Genomic DNA, 18,584 nt, shown 5'->3' on the forward strand with positions numbered 1-18,584 from the left:
ATTTATTCACAACCTCATTAGAAAAAAATTACCTGCGACATTACAAACTGGAGTTCTCGCTTACTTAAACGATAGTACTGCTGCTAAACCACGCATGCACCTCTTGCACATTCCTCTGCGGAATTTCTAACGAATCGGTGCATGTTGGAAGGTGCGTGTACGACTTGTGAACCTAACATTGTTACCGTTTAATGCTCGTCATGTGTAGTGCTGCCATCTGTCATCAGTTTTTGTAACTATAAGTGAAGTTCATTTATTGAATAACTGTACCGTTGTAGGTCTGTTTCTGTCTGTGGCGAGACATTTTGAATGAGAGATTGGCTCGCTCGAAGTTAGGGACCATAGAAAACCAACTTGAGCCGAGCACCACTATGATGACGGTGGGGTTCGAATCGGAGTCCTCGCAAACTTAAACGATACTAGTGCCCTTTTGTCGAAACACTCCATTGTGCCGCTTAGTTCATTTTTATAAAATTAGGTTTGAAGTGACGGGCCACATTAGGCCTGCGGGTCATGGGTTTAATATATATATGGCTTAGACTCGCAATTAATTTCTTAAAGAGAAATTTTGAGTGCTTAGCCTTCGAATAGCATTGGAATTAACAGAAATTGATTATAATAACATATAAAGGTATTTTTTTTCCGAAATTTTAATTTTTTTTCAAACATTTTTGAATAAAAATTTTTTTTTCGATCGCCTGGAGGAGGGGAGTGCCCCCCTCCCTACCCCGCGTACGTCTCTGATCTCGATATGCATTAGGACATAATTTCCCCACCCTTTCTGTCCCATCGAACCCTCCTTCAGAAATTTTTCTCTCCCATCGCCCCCCCCCAACGCAATCTAACCCATAGAATCCTATGTTATACCCATTTCTTCTACCCCCCTCCCCCAACCCCCGAACATTTCATCGCTTTCCCCAGGGACCGTTAATGCCCACGTTGGGAATTACTGCATGAAGAGGTAATGGGCAGCCAGCTGACGAAACTTTGCTGACAAGGGGGTGAGAGAGTCAAAAATGACTAAAAATCTGCTGACGTAATACTTGAACGGCTCCTTCTTGATAAAGAATTATTCTTTATATACTCTATTATTCTCTCATCAAAGTGTTATATTCCTTATATATACACTCATTGGCATAAAAATTTGCGCACCCAGAGGAAGTCGTCAAAATGAAACGAAATTTTACACATGTAAGTACTACGTTGATATAAATAAGTGATTAGAAAATCCAAGAAAAAGGATCATTTATTGCAGAAAAAAGTACAGATGAACAGAAGTTTTAGTACTCTGTTGGACCCCCTCTAGTGTGAATGCACGATGTGATACGAGCGGGCGTTGAGGCATACAAGTTCCGTATGATGTCCTGAGACATCTCGTTCCACAGTTGCTGTAAATGCGCCTCTAGTTCGACCAACCTCGTAGGGTGTCCAACTTGCCGTCCCAAATGATCCCAGATATGCTCGATTGGTGACAAATCTGGGGATAGAGCAGGCCAGGGAAGGGTGGTAATGTGGCGGAGGCAGTCTTGTGACATCCTTGCTGTGTGTGGCCTAGCATTGTCTTGTTGAAAAATGGATCCTGGGAGCCCTGCCATGAGAGGCAACACATGTGGCTGAAGGATGTTATGGACGTACCGCTGGGCTGTCATTGTGCCATGGATCAATATTAGGGGTGACCGTGTATCGTAAGCAATGGCACCCCATACCATGACACCAGCTGTGGGAGCGGTGTGTCGCTGTAAAGCGAAGGCAGGATTGAAGCGTTCACCACGGGGCCTCCACACACGAACACGATTGCCATCACTGCTCAAGTTGAATCTCGATTCGTCGCTGAAGACGACCTGGTTCCATTCCGTTGCAGTCCAATCCCGTCGTGCTCGACACCACTCCAAACGGAGGCGTTGGTGGGTGGGTGTCATTGGCAGCACACGTAATGGGCGCCGCGATACCAGATGTCCTTCAGCCAGGCACCTTGCGATGGTTCGGGAAGACACAGGGGCCCATAGTGAAGCTGCTGCCTGTGTCTGGATAGCGGCCAATGAGGCAGTTGGCTCTATGCGTGCGTTTCGGATGATGTGACGGTCTTCTCGACGACTGGTCTGTCGAGGGCGTCCTGAACCTGGTCGCCGTGTAAATGACGTCCCTTCTGTCCGCTGGTCCGAACACCTCCTGACAGTAAAAGCAGAACGGCCTAGTTGACGAGCTACTCGCCGAGCTGACCACCCAGCTTCCATCATCCCGATAATTCTTCCCCTATCGAACTCTGACAACTGCTCATATGGTCTTAGACGGCGGCGTAACGGCATGTCTACCTCAGCATTTCCTTTGCAAACGATTAAATACACTCCAGCAAGCTCTGCTTACCTGTTTTATACTCCAAGGAGAAGGAAGTTCAACGCCCTCTAGTGGCATTACGCAATGCGCAATCACGCTGCATTTCTAATCATTTGCATATCTGCCCGACTGTACTATTTCCTTCAGGCCAACTTTCGTTTCGATCCCACAATTATTTCTTGGTGCGCAAATTTTTATGGCAATGAGTGTATTTTTACTTTAATTTGCTGGTCGACGAGAATCAGTGATTAATGAACTTTCAGTCATTACCCATTGAGGAAAAACATCGAAAAAACGTCCGTCGTTTAATTTACTTTAAAAGGAAAAAAATAAAGTTCCTCATAGTTGAAAATATTTGAATGAAAATTTCCCGCATTTTTTTTTTCAAAAACAAATATGATTAAAATTTACTCAAATTTTCAAATATATATATATATAAATTCCCATTTATCTTTATTTACAACCAACTTTATCAACTACTGTAGCGGGTATGCGAAACATACAAAGTAGTTCAGTGTGACAGAGGTAGATTAAAAAAATATATATATTGGACAATTCATAACATATGTTTCCTCCCATTTATTTAACAGTTGATAAATTATCACTCACACCAAGGAAAAATTTGCATATCTCTCTTTAAATAAATCTACTATGTAATGACTTTAGAGTAGTTCTTGACTGGTCCCCGCTACTTTAACGTTAATTTCCAAAGAAAATTCTCTGGAAAGCATAAAAAAAATCGGAAAAAATTAAAATTTCCCTAGAAAGAAGAAAAAAAAATTTATAATAAATTATGTTTATGGTAATTTTTTTATTTTGTTTTCTGCGGGGGGAAAAAGACTAATACCACGCAATATTGATCCTATGTCATTATTCTCCTCCGTCCATTTGTTCCGTCGTCGGCCAATTTTTAATTTTTTTTTTCTCTCGTCCTATGTATAATTCCTAATTCCTACGTATATACGCCACTGTTTTTAATAGTTTTAAGAGAGAAAGAGTGTGGAAAAAGGCTTTTTTGTAATTAATTTCGGTTCTTCTTTGACCGGAATTCGATTTTTTCCCCCCTACTTTTCCGGGACATTTTTACCCTGGGAAAAAAGGAACATTAAGTATTGATGTATTATGGTTAGCTTCCATATGTATGTGTGTCTTTCTGGGATAAATGAGAGGATGGGGGAAAAGAAAAAAATTAAATTTTTAATATATGTTATACAATAGATAATGAAGGGGGGAGGGAAAGAAGAAATTAATAATAAATTTACTCGAAAACTTGCCACATTGAATATTAATGATCAATCGAGAGTGTGTAGGGCTCTTTATATGTATCGGAGAATTTAAATTAACGGTTTTGTTATATTGAATATTTCATGCGCACTTATGAGTTTCTTCGTTCGTTAAAATGGATTATAAATACTTGTCGGGGAGGTATTATTAATTGCCGTTATAGTTGTTACTGATATCCGTGTTACAGTGTCAGTTATTGTTTTTTTTTCTGTTTTCGATTCTTGTGAGGAATTATCGCGTGATTATGGAATTTGTCTCTGAGATTAAACTGTGCTCGAGTTGTGTGTGCGAATCTATAAGAAAAAGAGATATTATATTATATTGGATAATTATCGTTATATATTTTATGTATTGTGTATGACTGCGTTTGGAATATAATAGAATATTCTAATTTTTCTTTTAGCAATTTGGACGAGATTTATGATTCAGACGATGCTATTTCTGCCTGAAAGAGCAGAGTTTTTCCGATTTTCGTGATGTGGTTAAGAGATGCGATTGAGGTAATTATAATACAGGTTAGGTTCTTATAATAGGCAATATTAAGCCAAAATTTCTTCTTGAACGAATCATGTAACTTCTATTAAAAATTTTATTAGCTTTTCCATGAATTCTTTGTTGATGTTTAAAAAGTAAACTGTTTTCTTAATCCAATTTGCGCATTTAACTTGGATTTCATTGATTGCTTCTTTAAATGTTTATGATTACACCATAATATGAGTTAGCTGAAAAGCTGTTGCTGTTTTTGACCGTCAAAGGGAAGGAAAAAAAGGGTATACAGGGAATAATAGGGGTATACAGCGATATGAGCAGAATCGTACATGGCGGATATCATATACAGCAGGGCTGGACAAGTCCAAGGTACCATGTCGCCGTGGAGACTAAAGAATGGGTATTGTCGCCTGAAATTTTCGTTGTGTAGTTACTTATTGTGGAGACTGAGAGCAACACAATATATGGAATTTATAGCAGCAGATGTGCCAACATGAAAAAGGGTCCTTGAGCCTTGAACCTTTACTCGTCCACGGCACATCGGGGTGCCGTGGATGGCACTTTAACAGCTCATGCCACCTTCATCATCGCTCTGCCAATCAAATGCAGTAGTGCATTGAAGCCATGGTTGGTATAAAAGAATAGGGATGATGATAATTTAAGAGTTATCTCACATCATCTTCAAGATGGCGAAAAATTTTAAAATGTGCCTGGAAGTATATCTTTACCCCGGGAGTTAACAGCTACAACCAACACAGAAACTAATGGATATCATGAATTAATGATAATTGATGCTAACTAATTATATGTGATAATGTGATGAATAAATGACAATAAAGTCACCATACGATGAGTAAGATGCTGGAGACGCATTCTATGCCATATGAAAAAGGCAAAAGAATCAATATTTCGAACCTTTTTGAAAAAAAGGTGCCTAAAAAATTGTTCTGGCTCCTAGATTATTTTGCGATTTCTCCAGCCCTGATATACAGTCGACTGCCGGTGTGGTGGTCGAGTGTTCATAGTAAAGGGCTCGTATCTCAAGAGCCTGAGTTTGAACCCTACCGTCACCACAGTGGGGTTTGGCTAAAGTTGGTTTCCCGTGGTACCCTACTTCTAAGCGTGAATGCGAGCCGATTTCCACTCTAAAAAGGTCTCGCCGCAGACAGCAGCAGGCCTACAACGGTGCAATTATAATTGCAATCCACTCGTAGTTAGAAAAATTAATGGTAGATGACAGCACTACACATAAGAAGCCGTGTACTCTGACTGCTATTCACAGTACCAAACTTCACGTTAGGTTCACAACATGTACATGCGTATTACAACATACAAATACAAATGCCAAACCCATAGCAGGCAAAATGCCCAGCGAGGTGACTGAGAAAAAATGCCCATAACAAATATGGATGTCATATATTTCTAAAATACAGCAACACAATTAAAAATGCAACTGTAAAAAGTGAAAACTATATATACATTATAAAACATCATACAATGCCCATAAAAAATATTTATGGTTGCCATGTACCAATTCGTTAGAAATTCCGCAGAGGAATGTGGATAAGGCGCCTGTGTTTGGTAGTATACTACTTATGATCATCAAGAGGTTTTGTTTAATTACCTCGTACTATTGAGGTTTGAATTCAAATCTCAGCTATAAAATGTTCATATGATTTTATAAATCGGAGGATCATTCTCATCCCGTGAGCTCGAACGATTCGGACTAAGAAACAGTAAAGTATCAGTTATCGGAATACCGATCAACCGACGTGCACATCAGTTAACCGAAAGCGTTCCAGTGGACAAATTCAAATTTTCGCGCCATGTAGAAGTTCCGCTAGCGACCGATAGCAGCTGCTAGTGCTTTTAATGAAGAAAAGAAAAATTTTAGACTTCTTTTCTCCTAAGCTGTAGGCCTATTTTAATTGCCCTTTTCAACTTATCGAACTAGGCTAGTTAGTTCTGTGTTAATTGTAAGACGTGTGACACAAAATATATATAGTTTTGTGCCTAATATCACTGTTTCTTAGTTTCAATTTGCTCCCATGACACTGGTACAATTTTTTTCCATTAATGAATTTGGAAGTTGCTGTTTGTGTTCTTCCTCTGTCAGAATTTTTCTTGTACCATCGTAATGTCTGCAAAAGATGTTCTACTGAAGGACGCAAAGGCGTTAATAGGCTAAATTGGCTGCTTGGAGTCCTGCCATAGTGATCGCTAAAGTGCGTGTTTTCGCCAAATTTTAAAAATGAATTACCTTTAATTATTGCCGTTTAAAAAACAAAATTATGTGCAGCCTCTAACAAAAAAATGACCCACGCGGGGGTTAAAGGTACGTCAGCAAATGTATATTGGGTCAGAATATTGCCGATACTCCTTCATACACCTTCATACACAGTTATGTAGTTATTTCTCAAACACACTGTAAATAGATTGCCATAAATACATACCAACAGCCATACCAAAATAAAACAAAAACTATTCAAATTTCTAATAATATTACATGATATAAATTCTTAAACATCACCCCATTTGATATTATTATTACTCCCAGAAAAGAACTCATAATATTGAAATGTAGATGAGACTCAATACTTCAACTAACTTTCAAACTTTCCGCCTCATCGAGGCTAAAATAAAAATCTTGATTTTTTTTTTTTCACGCCATATACTTCATCCGGGACTCTCATAACATCATTCATGATGTTATACTCACATGGATGAGAAATACAAAAAGAAAAGAAAAAAAAAATACATGCTTATACGTGCGTGTATGTATATTATAGAGACAAGAAGAATAAGATTGCGCCAAGTGAAGGGAAGAATTGGTTAAACTTCGATGAATTTCTCTTAGGTCAGCCAAAAAATTTTCTCCGAAGAAAGTTTATAATGGAGTCTCCAGGAGAAAAAAAAATATATATATATAATACATAAAGAGCAAAGAAAAGAACTTTAACAACGAAGAATAAAGAAAAATGTCTTGAAATAATGGGGACGGAGAGGAAAAGGGAAAAAAAGAACAGAAACTATGCTGCTCCAGGCCAAAAAAAAAGGAAAACACAAGAAATAAAAAAAAATTTCTCGGATAGCGGCATCTTTTTGCTCCTCTTTTTCCAGGACATATAATGTTATTTTTAACGTTAAAAGGTTCCTTTCTTGAGCGGAAAATCAAAACAACTGACTCGTCAAGCTATTCCAGGATTTTTCCCCCCCACTCTTTTATTATTACTTTTTTTTCCCCCTTATGAGAAAACGAGGGAGGGAAAAAAAGTCCTGGAAACAACTTTAAAAACAGGCTGGAATTGAGAGAACGGGGGGAAACTTTCGCTTTCATGGCTTTTTTTTTCCCCTCCTTGCTTATGAAACGTATGAAAGACAGTTTGGCAGTCGTATTTGTTTTTAAAGATGGTGTTGGGGAAAATGAAGAAATCCATATTTTATTTTATATTTTTTTCGATTTTCGATTGAAATTTCGGGGCGCGACACATTATTATTATTATTTTTTTTTAAAGTGTTCTTTTCTTATTTTTTCACTTCTCGAAGTTATCGTTATCATATTTACTAGAGTTGGTTTATTTATTTATTTTCGTGTACCCTCTGGGACTAATGTACGCGTTCGTGAATAACGTGAGAAAATTATTTCTATCATGTTTGTTTTTATTCCGAATAGTTATTTTCTTTCTTAAATATGTCGCTTCGCATAATATATGTTTGTTTTTACAACGTTATTCCGTTTTATTCAACTGATACTAGCTTTAACATATTATTCGTTTGATAATTCTGTGGTGTCTGGTTAGAACACGATAACTCCAAAATCACATTTTGGAGATATAAGCATTTTGATTGTCATTCAAAAATCAAAATTAAAGTATGCACAGAAATACAGTCAAACCTCGTTAGTGCGTCACCCGGTTAACACGTCACTCCACTTACCGGATCACTCTTTGGAAGTCCCAATTATCCTCAGGCAGGAACTGGCACAGCTATGGCCTACTCCGCTTATCAAGTCATATTTTTGCTCTCCCAAGAGTGACTCATTATCGAGGTTTAACTGTACCAATCAAAATATCATAACACCAGCATGTTATTCAGTCGTACGCGCGTATTTGTCCATTTATCTTACTTCTAATTAGTTATAATTAGCAAGACTTTTTTTTTAGATCAAAAAGCCATTTTTTTGGAGATATCATGTTCTGACCAAACACGACAGAATTATGGAACCAGAAAATACCACTATTACTACTACTGGAGTTCCCGTGCACCTCCGTATTCCTCCATGGAATTTACGTGCGTGTGTGATGTGTAACAGACATGAAGTTTGTTTCAATGACTTGTTATGTGTTTAAGTAGTGCTGTCATCTGTCTTTAACCGGAAAATACGGGGATATGGATATTCTATAAATTTCTAGAAAATGTTGATTGTAGAACTGGGAGAAAATTGAAACGCTTGGTTCCAAAGTGCCTTATACAGTTTTCAAAAGTTTGTGTTAATTCTGGGGTTCAGACATTTTTTCTCGAATTTCGTGAAAAATACTGGGCAAATCATTCTGAAATTTCTCGGTCATGTATTCCGTTTATAAGTATTCACCATTTCCCGTAAAAATTTAGTCACGAGTACATTAGGAAATTAACAAAAAGTTAAATGAGAAAAACCGTTTTTGATCAACCCTGTATCAGAAAAAGCTGCTTTACGGGAATATGAATGTTTCCTATAATTTACAATTTTCATCGAATGATTTTTACTTATTACATGCCGAGTTTTAAACCACTTTTTACGAAATTTTCAGAAAACATGGCGCTTTGCATGAGACATAATGTATAGAAATATAAAATGTGACACAAATCATTATTCAATGAGATATGAGTACTTTTTTCAATAACCATTGATTGGGCAAGAAATGTAAATTGTGTTTCTCATAATTCGATTGCCAGATGTACAGAGTATCCTGTAACTGCTATCACGGTCCTTGTATCATCAGCCGTCTGTCGTATTAAAATATCTTAACGAATATCGCACTTAAAAAAATGTCATTTTTTCTGTTTAACTCAGTAGAGACAGGACAACAGCCTTCTCATTGGAAGTTAGAACGCAGGGGGGCCGTATAAAAATGTAGATTTTTCATTTTGTGACACTGTATTTTCACTCTCAAAAGTGGTACAGGCAGGATAATTTCTAAACGCCTGTTGAGCATTTTTTAATCTAAAATTGTACTTCTACGATAGATGGTTGATGAGGTAAAGGCCGTGCTAGCGCTTACAGGACACCGTATATAGTAGTAAGTACGTATAAAAAAAATTCCAGCTGAATGTCATGGAAATTCAGAAATATATAAACGATATTTTGAGCTGTAATTTCGAAACTTTCTGAAAGTAACTGAATAATAAGGGATGTTCCACAAATTGGTATATGATTATTTGCTGTTCTTTCATTTTTTAATATAGTTTGTTTAATTTGATATCATACACATATGTTATGGTAAAACACGTTTCTTACATACACGCCTCTTCGCTCATTCGCATAATGCTGTGAGCTCATTCTCAAAATAATCAAGCAACGGAAAATAACCGTATACACCAAGTTGTGGAAAATCGCTTATTTTATTGAGTTACTTTTAGCAAGTTTCGAAATTACTGCTCACAATATCGCGTGTATCTTTCTGAATTTTCATCACATTCATTTGGAATATCACTATATATCTGGAAATCAAATTATGAAAAGAAAAAAAAAATTATATTTCCGGCGCATGCGCAATTAATGTGATCATTTACATACCTCATCATACACATACCTCATTGAATAATCTTTTGTCACATTTCAAATTTCTATAAAGTCTGCCTCATATATCTGTGGTGTTTGGTCAGAATATGATATCTCCAAAAAAAATGAAATTTTTTATCTAGTTATCGTGTTCTGACCAAACACCACAGATATAGCGTCATGTTTTCGGTAAATTTCGTAAAAATTGGTTCAAAACTCAACATGTTATGAGCAAAACTCATGCAATGGAAATTGTAATTGTAATAGAAAACATTTATCCGAGGATGATATCACTCTCCGCTATCCATACAAATGGTCTTAACAGCTGGCTGATGCGAAGATATATTTAGAAAAGAGAGGATATTCAACTCCCTGTTCTTGCGGGGAATTGAACCCCCGTCCTTTCACTTTCTGGGTTAACGACTAGACTACAAAAACAACGAATACATTTATATTTCTATGAATATAGGTGCTATCCTCACGAAAATTTAAACAAGTATTGCACAAAATTAGTGCAATATTCGTTTCCTTTTGCAGCTTTTTCTGATACAGGGTTGATTTAAAAACGTTTTTCTTTTTCTCATTTAATCTTTTGTTGGTCCCCTAACTGCACTCGTGACTAAATTTTCACTGGTAAAAGTCCAAAAAAAGTATATATGACTGAAATTTCGAACTATTCGCCCAGCATTTTTCTAGAAATTCGAGAAAATGTCTAAACAGTACGGTTAAACCGTTTCGTCCGCTTTCAACGCCATTTCTTCCCGACATTCCTCCGTTTTTTGAATTCGAATATCTCGATGAATATAGCACTTAAAAACGTGGAATTTAATTTTTTTCTTTTTTTATTGGCATCAGGAGTGGCAGGGCAATAACGCTGTTATTGGGTTTTTGGGTGTCCGTATAAAAAGTTAACATTTTTATTTCCGCAATTATACAATCCCCTTGCAATGTAAATTTCATATCTGAGTACTACACGTGATTTGAATACTTTTCCTATTTGGAAGTATACCTCAAGGTTCAACGATTCACCAGTAAAATATCATACGCCCTGTTTGCAATAATCAGCACCAAGAAATTCCGATGCTAATCCGCAGATTATACCGCGGTAAACAAGAAAATATGTTACATTCTATATACAGTATATTTCTCAACCAATGGTTTGATTCTGTTCGGGATCTGAACAAAACTGCTGACAGAAGAAAAAAGTACTTCAAACATACGAACAATAAGTTGAATTTTGTAAAGAATTTTTAGTTTGTTTTTTTCCGGAATGAAAGTAATAATAAAGCTGGAAGAAAACCTTAATCCAGCCGCTGTCAAACTCACAGCCAAAAACTTTCGGATCAAAAGAAAAAAAAACCCCATCTTTTCTTGTCTCAAGCTTAATCCCGATATGTACTCAATTACGAACATCTGGAAATGACTTCTCCATCCGGAATTTTGTTGTTGTTGTTGTTGTTTTTCATTATTATTATTTACCATTTTGTCCTTCACTTTCTTCGTAACCCAAAAGAAGCTTTCAAAAACAGAACCTGTTGTTTGGGGGTTCGTGGAGAAGTTTGTAAAAAAAAACAAAATTGAGAGGGAAAAACCCAGAAGAAGAACTGATTTCTAACTTCTTTAAAACAGTAACTAACGAGGAAAAGCCTGACGCTGCCTTAATTTTCTATCAGATAAAGCTTAATATTCAGATCCTGAATCCTGACAAGCCGTCAACGATATAAGGGTATTATTGCTATTCGTGGTAAGGATTATTTTAAAAGCTTCCGATAAATGCGTATATTTTCTAATACCATGCAAGGGAAGATGATTAAAATGAATTTATAACCAAAATTTTATGGTTAGTTTTCACATGGATAGTTTTCGTAGGTGTGTTTTAGCTAGAATTGAAGTATAAAGCCAATATAAAGTCGGTATACTACTTGCCGTGTTTAACTACTACTACTGCTGAATCGCACATGCACTTTAGAAATATTCTTCTGAGAAACTTTTAGTGAATTGGTGCCTGTCTGAATGTGCCTTATATGTGCTTTGTATATAGCATGAAGTTTCTTTCTGAGGAATTACTGTTATGTATTTAAGAGCCTTTCGCAGTTCCGTGTTTGTAAGCATACGATTCAGCAGGCTTTTTTGCCTGTTGTATTATGTGTGAATTTCAAATGAAGCGCTTATTTCAGAAACCCCCATATATGACAAAAAATTCGAAATTGAGTAAATACTGGTTTCTTGTGATTGACGCTTTGTTTTGGGTAGAAACCCACTGCCAAAACGTTTTTCATACCCCCCTCCCCATTCTGCGTCTCTGAAATATTTGTTTAATGCAGAAACCCCCCACAAGCGACGGGACTTGGGAATTTTCTGCACTAAGAAACTTGTAACATTTGGCAGCACTGACGTCATTAGCTGGCTTTTTTGAGATCTAAAAGGGGTTAAACATATCGTATCTGATTATTCTGCGTTTTGAAAGTTTGTTTTGAGTGAAATTCCTCTGCGGAATTTCTAACGAACTGGCACATGTTGAAATGTGTATGTGTAGTGAACCTGACGTGAAGTTTAGTTTCTGTGTAATGCTTGTTGTGTGTAGTGCTTCCATCTGCCATCAATTTTTCTAACTATAAGTGAAGTGTAACGATTGAATAATTGTATTGTTGTAGCCCTGTTGCTCTCTGCGCTTGAAGGCTATAGCTCTGCAGATACAGCACAAAACCACATGACGGGCATTAAGAGGGTTGGCGCCACCCCTCGAACCTGACTCTGCTGGCTCTCGGCTCTGGATTTATTTCCGTTTCACCCAGTTATATCTATACTGAGTGGGACGGTAACGTCCGGTTCTATATGTAGACATGTATCACACGTTAGCAATTAAAAAATGGATTTCGCTCCTACCGGCCCGTCTTACATCTGCGCTAACCAGCGATCTCCGCCCTCTTCGCGAAATGGCCGGCCAAAATCTGAATCATTTCTGCAATTCGGACGTTGGCCAAAACTCTGGGTCAATTGGCAAAGTTCCCTCTTTGGTGGTAACATATAGTTATGTCGCACCGTCGGATCACTCATCGAACCTCTGTTACCAGATTCGTTCCTTCGGATCTCAACAGGGTTCTTCGCCGAGGACTTGGGGATGGGTAGACAATCACAGGAACGAAGATTCGAGAACAGATAAACAGCTTTATTCACATAAACTAAAAGTATTGCTAAAACTAGAGCAGCCTTCCAAACGTCTTATCTTTTCGAATTCTACTGTCCGAGACCGGTACTCTGCTGACCCTTGTCCGATTTCCACGTTAAAAAAGCCTCCCCACAAAGAGAGCAACCGGCCTGAAAGGGGTACAAATATTCAATTACACTTCACTTCTGAAATATAGATGGCAGCGTTGACAAATCAGGCGCAGCAATATACGCGCTCAGACTGTAAGGTACACATACTTACACTTCCGGCACGACTCACTAGGTAGTAAATGGCCAATTACGATAGACCTGAGTTGTGCTCGGTTTGAAAGGAAGAAAAAGAAAGTTTAAATTACGGTCGGGTTGGTGGCAATCCAAATGCCCTCTTCCAGACAAACCGTGACCCTCGCTCTGTGCAAATGTCCGAATAATGGCTCTGAAATCTAATTTTACACAGTTTAAAATCATTAACTCGAAACATTGTCGTCCCGGACTACCCTTTGACCTTTGAAGACCGGACACACCCCGCTTCCCATCTCAGAGAGATATCGAAGCGTTGAATACCCACTGTCTTCAACCACTTAACGGTCACGTACGAGACATCTTGTCCAAACTCAAATGAAAAAAATCCAAAAACCAGCTCTCCCTGCTTTTTCCTCACAATCACGAAGCTTCATCGTGATCCTTTTTTATAAACGGGTTTTTTCCCTCCTCGTTCTTTCTGTACTCATGATTAATGATCGTCCCCGACATATAATATACAGTCAAATCCCGTTATAACGAACTCCGAGAGACCGGAAAAATCACTTCGTTATAAAGGAATTCCATTTTTTTTATTTATTTTTTTGCATTGTTCCTATGTAAACTTATCTGGGGATTAGAAACATGTTCGTAAAAAACGAGATTTTCGCTATATCGGTATTCGTTAAAACGGGATTCAACTGTACCTCTCTGCGATATATTTATAAGAGAGAGAGAAATAAAGGGATCGTAAGAAAAAAGAAAGGGTGAGGGCGAAAGTAGCATCTATACTGCCGCTACGTGAAGGGGTTAATAGGAAAAAAATGTACATTGGTCTATAAAGATTATCTTCAAAAATTCTGACATTGTAAATTTTGTTGCTGTATAGCGTTCTTCTTCTTCTTCTAGTCAAGCACTACAAAAGCGATTTCCTCATGAGACTTACTCAGTTGGTACTGTACAATTGATACGCCGTGGCATTTTTTTCGTGAATCTTTTCACCACACAGTGTATAAATTGATTCGATTACTCAAAGTCGTTATTGACCAACTCCTCTGAAGACTCGTGGGAAAACGACAGAAGTATGAGTTCGATATTGGCGTGATCAATCCGTGTTTGAATCAATATCACGACATGTCGTCTCCCTCTCAGTAAATTGCCATAAAATGTTTTCGATTCACACGAAAACATCAGTCAAAAAATGTCTATCTAAAAAATTTATTATGAATTACTAATTAAGTTTACTAACCCCATTAAATGTTTTTATTATCGATTCTGAATCGATTCATCTCTTTTCACAATTTATAAATTCCGCAATTGTTTTCTTTCAGGTTTCATACGGATGTCGATCGGAATAAAAAGATGAGGAGATAATCGAGTTGAAATTCTGAATTATTTTGCCTTGTATCAATTTTATTGACAGTTATTTTCAGTAATTAAATCGTCGAAATAGACTTGTGAAATTACTGTGGGGAAATTTTATTCTGCGAAAAGTGACATCTGCCGTCATTTATGTTTACTAAAGACAACGGGATGCAGATTAAAACAGTTAAATAAGAAGCCAACTGATATGAAATAAACGCAGTCATAATCAACAATATCTTTGAAATTCAATTTAATAAATTTAATCTCTAATTTTTTTGAAAAAAAAATGGTTCTATATCAGTTTTCGTTATTTAAAGTAAGTACTAACATAAATTTTAACAGTTAATTAATTTTATAATTTGTGTGGTCAATTTTCGCTCGGGTAAATGAAATTTTTCTCGTGGATGCGTCATGCCAGCGTTGACTGGTCTAGACTCTACAGCGCTTCTTGATTTTACTATTCATCGGTCTATGAGTCGGCATAACAGGAATTCATACATATTTTTTTAAATCTTGAAATTTTTATTCACCTTTATTTGAAATTAATTTTTTTTTAAAAAAGCCCTTATTTGATTTTTTTTTTCGCATGGAATTTAAGTAATCTAGCTTTTAGATAGATTATGTATCTATGTGATTATATATATATATTACAAGAGTATACTGTATATCTATATATTATTATTGCGTCCGTGGTATGCGCGGGAAGAAGCGGATGCTGTCAAGTGGTTAACCAACCACATTTTAAACAAGAGGGAACCATTCTATGGCACACGTGAATTTTGACCACGGGGTAATAAACACTCAGACACTTTAGGCTTTCTTTCTATTATTCTTTTGCGCCCAAGCACAACTCCGTTGCGATCGTGGCCTTCAATGTACAGAATCCACGAAACGCAACTCAAGTCTCTCCGCAGTGGCGGCTCGTGGTCAAATATCCTGGGAGGTGCCAAACAAAATTTCACACATTCCAAGATACCAAATATAAATTTCACAATAATGATTTTTATCCTAATTAATTTGATAATTTGTGTTTAAAAGTTTATTTTCAATACGTCTGTTCAGATAGAAAAAAATTCTCGCTCAATTGCATATTATGTTCGTTTTGTTTATTTTTTGCGCGTATGTAAAGGTTTTTAAATCAATTTATATATATTTAAATTCTCACGACTATATTCTCTATATACAAAAAAAATGGAACAACCCTTTCAATGAATTTTTTTGAAAGCACTGAAATTGAAAACTTCTATACCATTGTTTTGAAATCTGCGGCAGTCCGGATAGAACCTTTAAGCAGCCGCATCTGTTTCGCGGGCCGTAGTTAGGACGTCATTAGCTTAACCAAGTGATTCCCAACGTGAGCGGTAAACCCTCCTGGAGGCGATGGAATGTTCCAGGGGGGGGGGCGGTAGAAGCTACGAGTATAACATAGAAGCCTATGAGTTAGATTGCGTTGGGGGGCGATGGGAAAAACAATTCTGAAGAAGGGGACAATGGGACAAAAAAGGTTGGGAAACTAAGGCTTAACCAAAGAACAAAAGCAAATTAGGCGAACAAAGAAAATAACTTGGATAACATTTTTCAAAAAAAAAAATTGAAAAATATTTAAAAACTGTATTCGTTTAACATTTGAACGATCTGTAAACGTATTTTTTTAACATTGAGCGTATAGTAACGTTTTCTCAAAAAGAGCATGCATTTTTTTAATACCGAAAAATCTCAATGACAAAATAATTAGTTATCGGCAGATAAAAATATTTTCAACTTTAGCACTATCAGTTGGAAATAACCGTAACTATTCTGGCAATATATATAAAACTGTTATTCAAAATAAAATCCTGTCTTTCTGTGCAAACTAAATCGTTCGTATTCGTTCGCGGATTAATTTTAGCCAATTTTTCCCCACAAATATGGGAAATTTATCAAGTTACTATATCACTTAGGCACGGAGACTAGCACGCCGGGGAAGGTGCGAAAGCGCCCGAGTGGCGCCGTGGTAAGATGCTCATCTTCCACTATGAAGGCTACGATCAAAGTTCACGGGTTCGAATCCGGGTATAGAACGTTAGAAGCAAGTTCTTTACTTACCGAACCTGGGGCGACCACCAGTTCTAAATAATTCCAATCTGCAGATAGGAACTACATTTGGCTTCACAGTATTTCTTTTTCAATCAGACAGTAATAAATCCCACAAAATATATATCAGTTTTGAGAAATTGAGATTGCCTAGAAATTTTCCTGGGGTGGGGTGGGGGCGCCTTCATTATGAGCCGCCCCTGATGTACTGTCTGTCCGTGGATCCATCCATGTTTGACGTTTACCTACTGCGTGTTACCTGGCTTGCAATGAAATATCTCGTGACATCCGTACATATTGGTGGGAGATTTAAACAAACCACACACAATCGCAACGCGGGCACATCTTAATCTACGGTTATAGAGGAGCGAAGAGATACAAGGTCCAAGTATCGCGACAAGGAAGGAAAAAAAGGCGTTGGGGGTGATGGAAGACAGACGTCCACGCATATTGTTCCGGATAATTTTTCACAAGACTTCGAGTTTGCGAAACAAGAAGCGGTTCGACGGACAAACACAGATTTATTTACAGAACAGCAATTTATACACCTTAATTACAGGCTAATCAGAGAGAGCTCACAACTTTCTCGCTAAGTTCAATCACAACTGACTTTTCATTCAGTCTCTCTCTTCTCAAATCTGGCATCTCCATCTGCTATCCCTTATTCTCATTCTCCTTATATTTATAGGTCTGCCGAAATTCTACAAAATTCTACTTTACAGTTTCCAAGTTGGCGGCGCCACCGTACGGAGATGCGTAACCAGGGCCGTCATTTCAACTTTTTCCACGGGTGGAGGGGGGGGGGGTCAAGCATTTTCCGGGGGGGGGGGCAAAGCACATGTACTCAATGTTTGTATACACTGTATATATGTACCATTTTTAGTGTATTATCATTCTCTCTAATGATAAATCCCTTACAGAACAACTTCAGCGATCTCTAATAAATGTTTCACAGATCCTTCAAGTGCTCAGGAAATGTGTCCGGGCCGCTTAAGTGCTCTGGAACTGTGCAACGCATCACTCAAGTGATCCGTAATTATGTCACGGATCACTCAATTCTGGGAATGTTCCGCGGGTAAAACACATGAGTGATGTAGAACCGCACTGGGGGCCACTTAAGTACTCTAAAATTCTGCCACGTCACTCAAGGGATCTCTAAACGTGCCACGGATCGTTTAAGTGTTCTGTAACTGTGTCGCGGGTTGCTTAAGTGATCTTTGGATGTGCCACGAGCCATTTAAATGCTCTTGGAATTGTGCCACGGGTCATTTAAGCGATCTGTAAATGTGCCGCTTAGTTCATTTTTACAGAATTGGGTTTGAGGGGAAAGCCACATCAGGGACACATTTGGTCCGTGGATCAAGGGTTTACCATATATGACTTAAAAGATGGGTCGCAATGAATTTCTTAAAGAGAAATTTTGAGTTCTTGCCCTTCAAATAGCATTGAAATTAACAGAAATTGATTACAATAACATATAAAGGTATTTTCTCCAGAACTAATTTATTTTAAATGTTTTTTACATTAAAAAAATTCCTCTTGGGGAAGTGCACAAGCCCCCCTCTGCCCCGCGTACGTTTCTGATTCCACCAATATCCGTTAGGAGGTGGGGGGGGGGGCAGTGCTGATGAAATTTTTCTGACAACGGGGAGGGGGTCAAAAATGGCTAAAAATTTGCTGACGTAATACTTGAACGGCCCCTTTCTCTTCTTTGTCTCGCTGCTCGAGTATGTGAGGTGTAGAACAAAACAATACAATTGTTGTTTTTCGTCGCTAGTCTCTACTATACAATCCCGTACCTCGTGGTCGCCTGACTATGTGTTCACCCTTGAGAATTTACCAGCGAGATATTTAGACCCGATCCCTATAT

At 37.6% G+C, this 18,584-nt stretch overlaps 1 long non-coding RNA gene across 1 annotated transcript in view; it reads left to right on the forward strand.

The window, feature by feature from the left end:
• The window catches only part of LOC149088629 (uncharacterized), a 32,939-nt gene extending 18,197 nt beyond the window's left edge, over window positions 1–14,742 (forward strand). Inside the window, exons 3-4 of the long non-coding RNA XR_016194912.1 lie at window positions 4,022–4,118; window positions 14,608–14,742. This is a non-coding gene — a long non-coding RNA (uncharacterized LOC149088629). The remainder of the gene's footprint in view (window positions 1–4,021; window positions 4,119–14,607) is intronic.
• The last annotated feature ends 3,842 nt before the right edge of the window (window positions 14,743–18,584 follow it).

Source organism: Pholcus phalangioides, unplaced genomic scaffold (assembly GCF_987345545.1).
Source record: "Pholcus phalangioides strain wild (caught in Gottingen) unplaced genomic scaffold, Ppha-v1.0 ptg000003l_1, whole genome shotgun sequence".
Lineage (NCBI taxonomy): Eukaryota > Metazoa > Arthropoda > Arachnida > Araneae > Pholcidae > Pholcus > Pholcus phalangioides.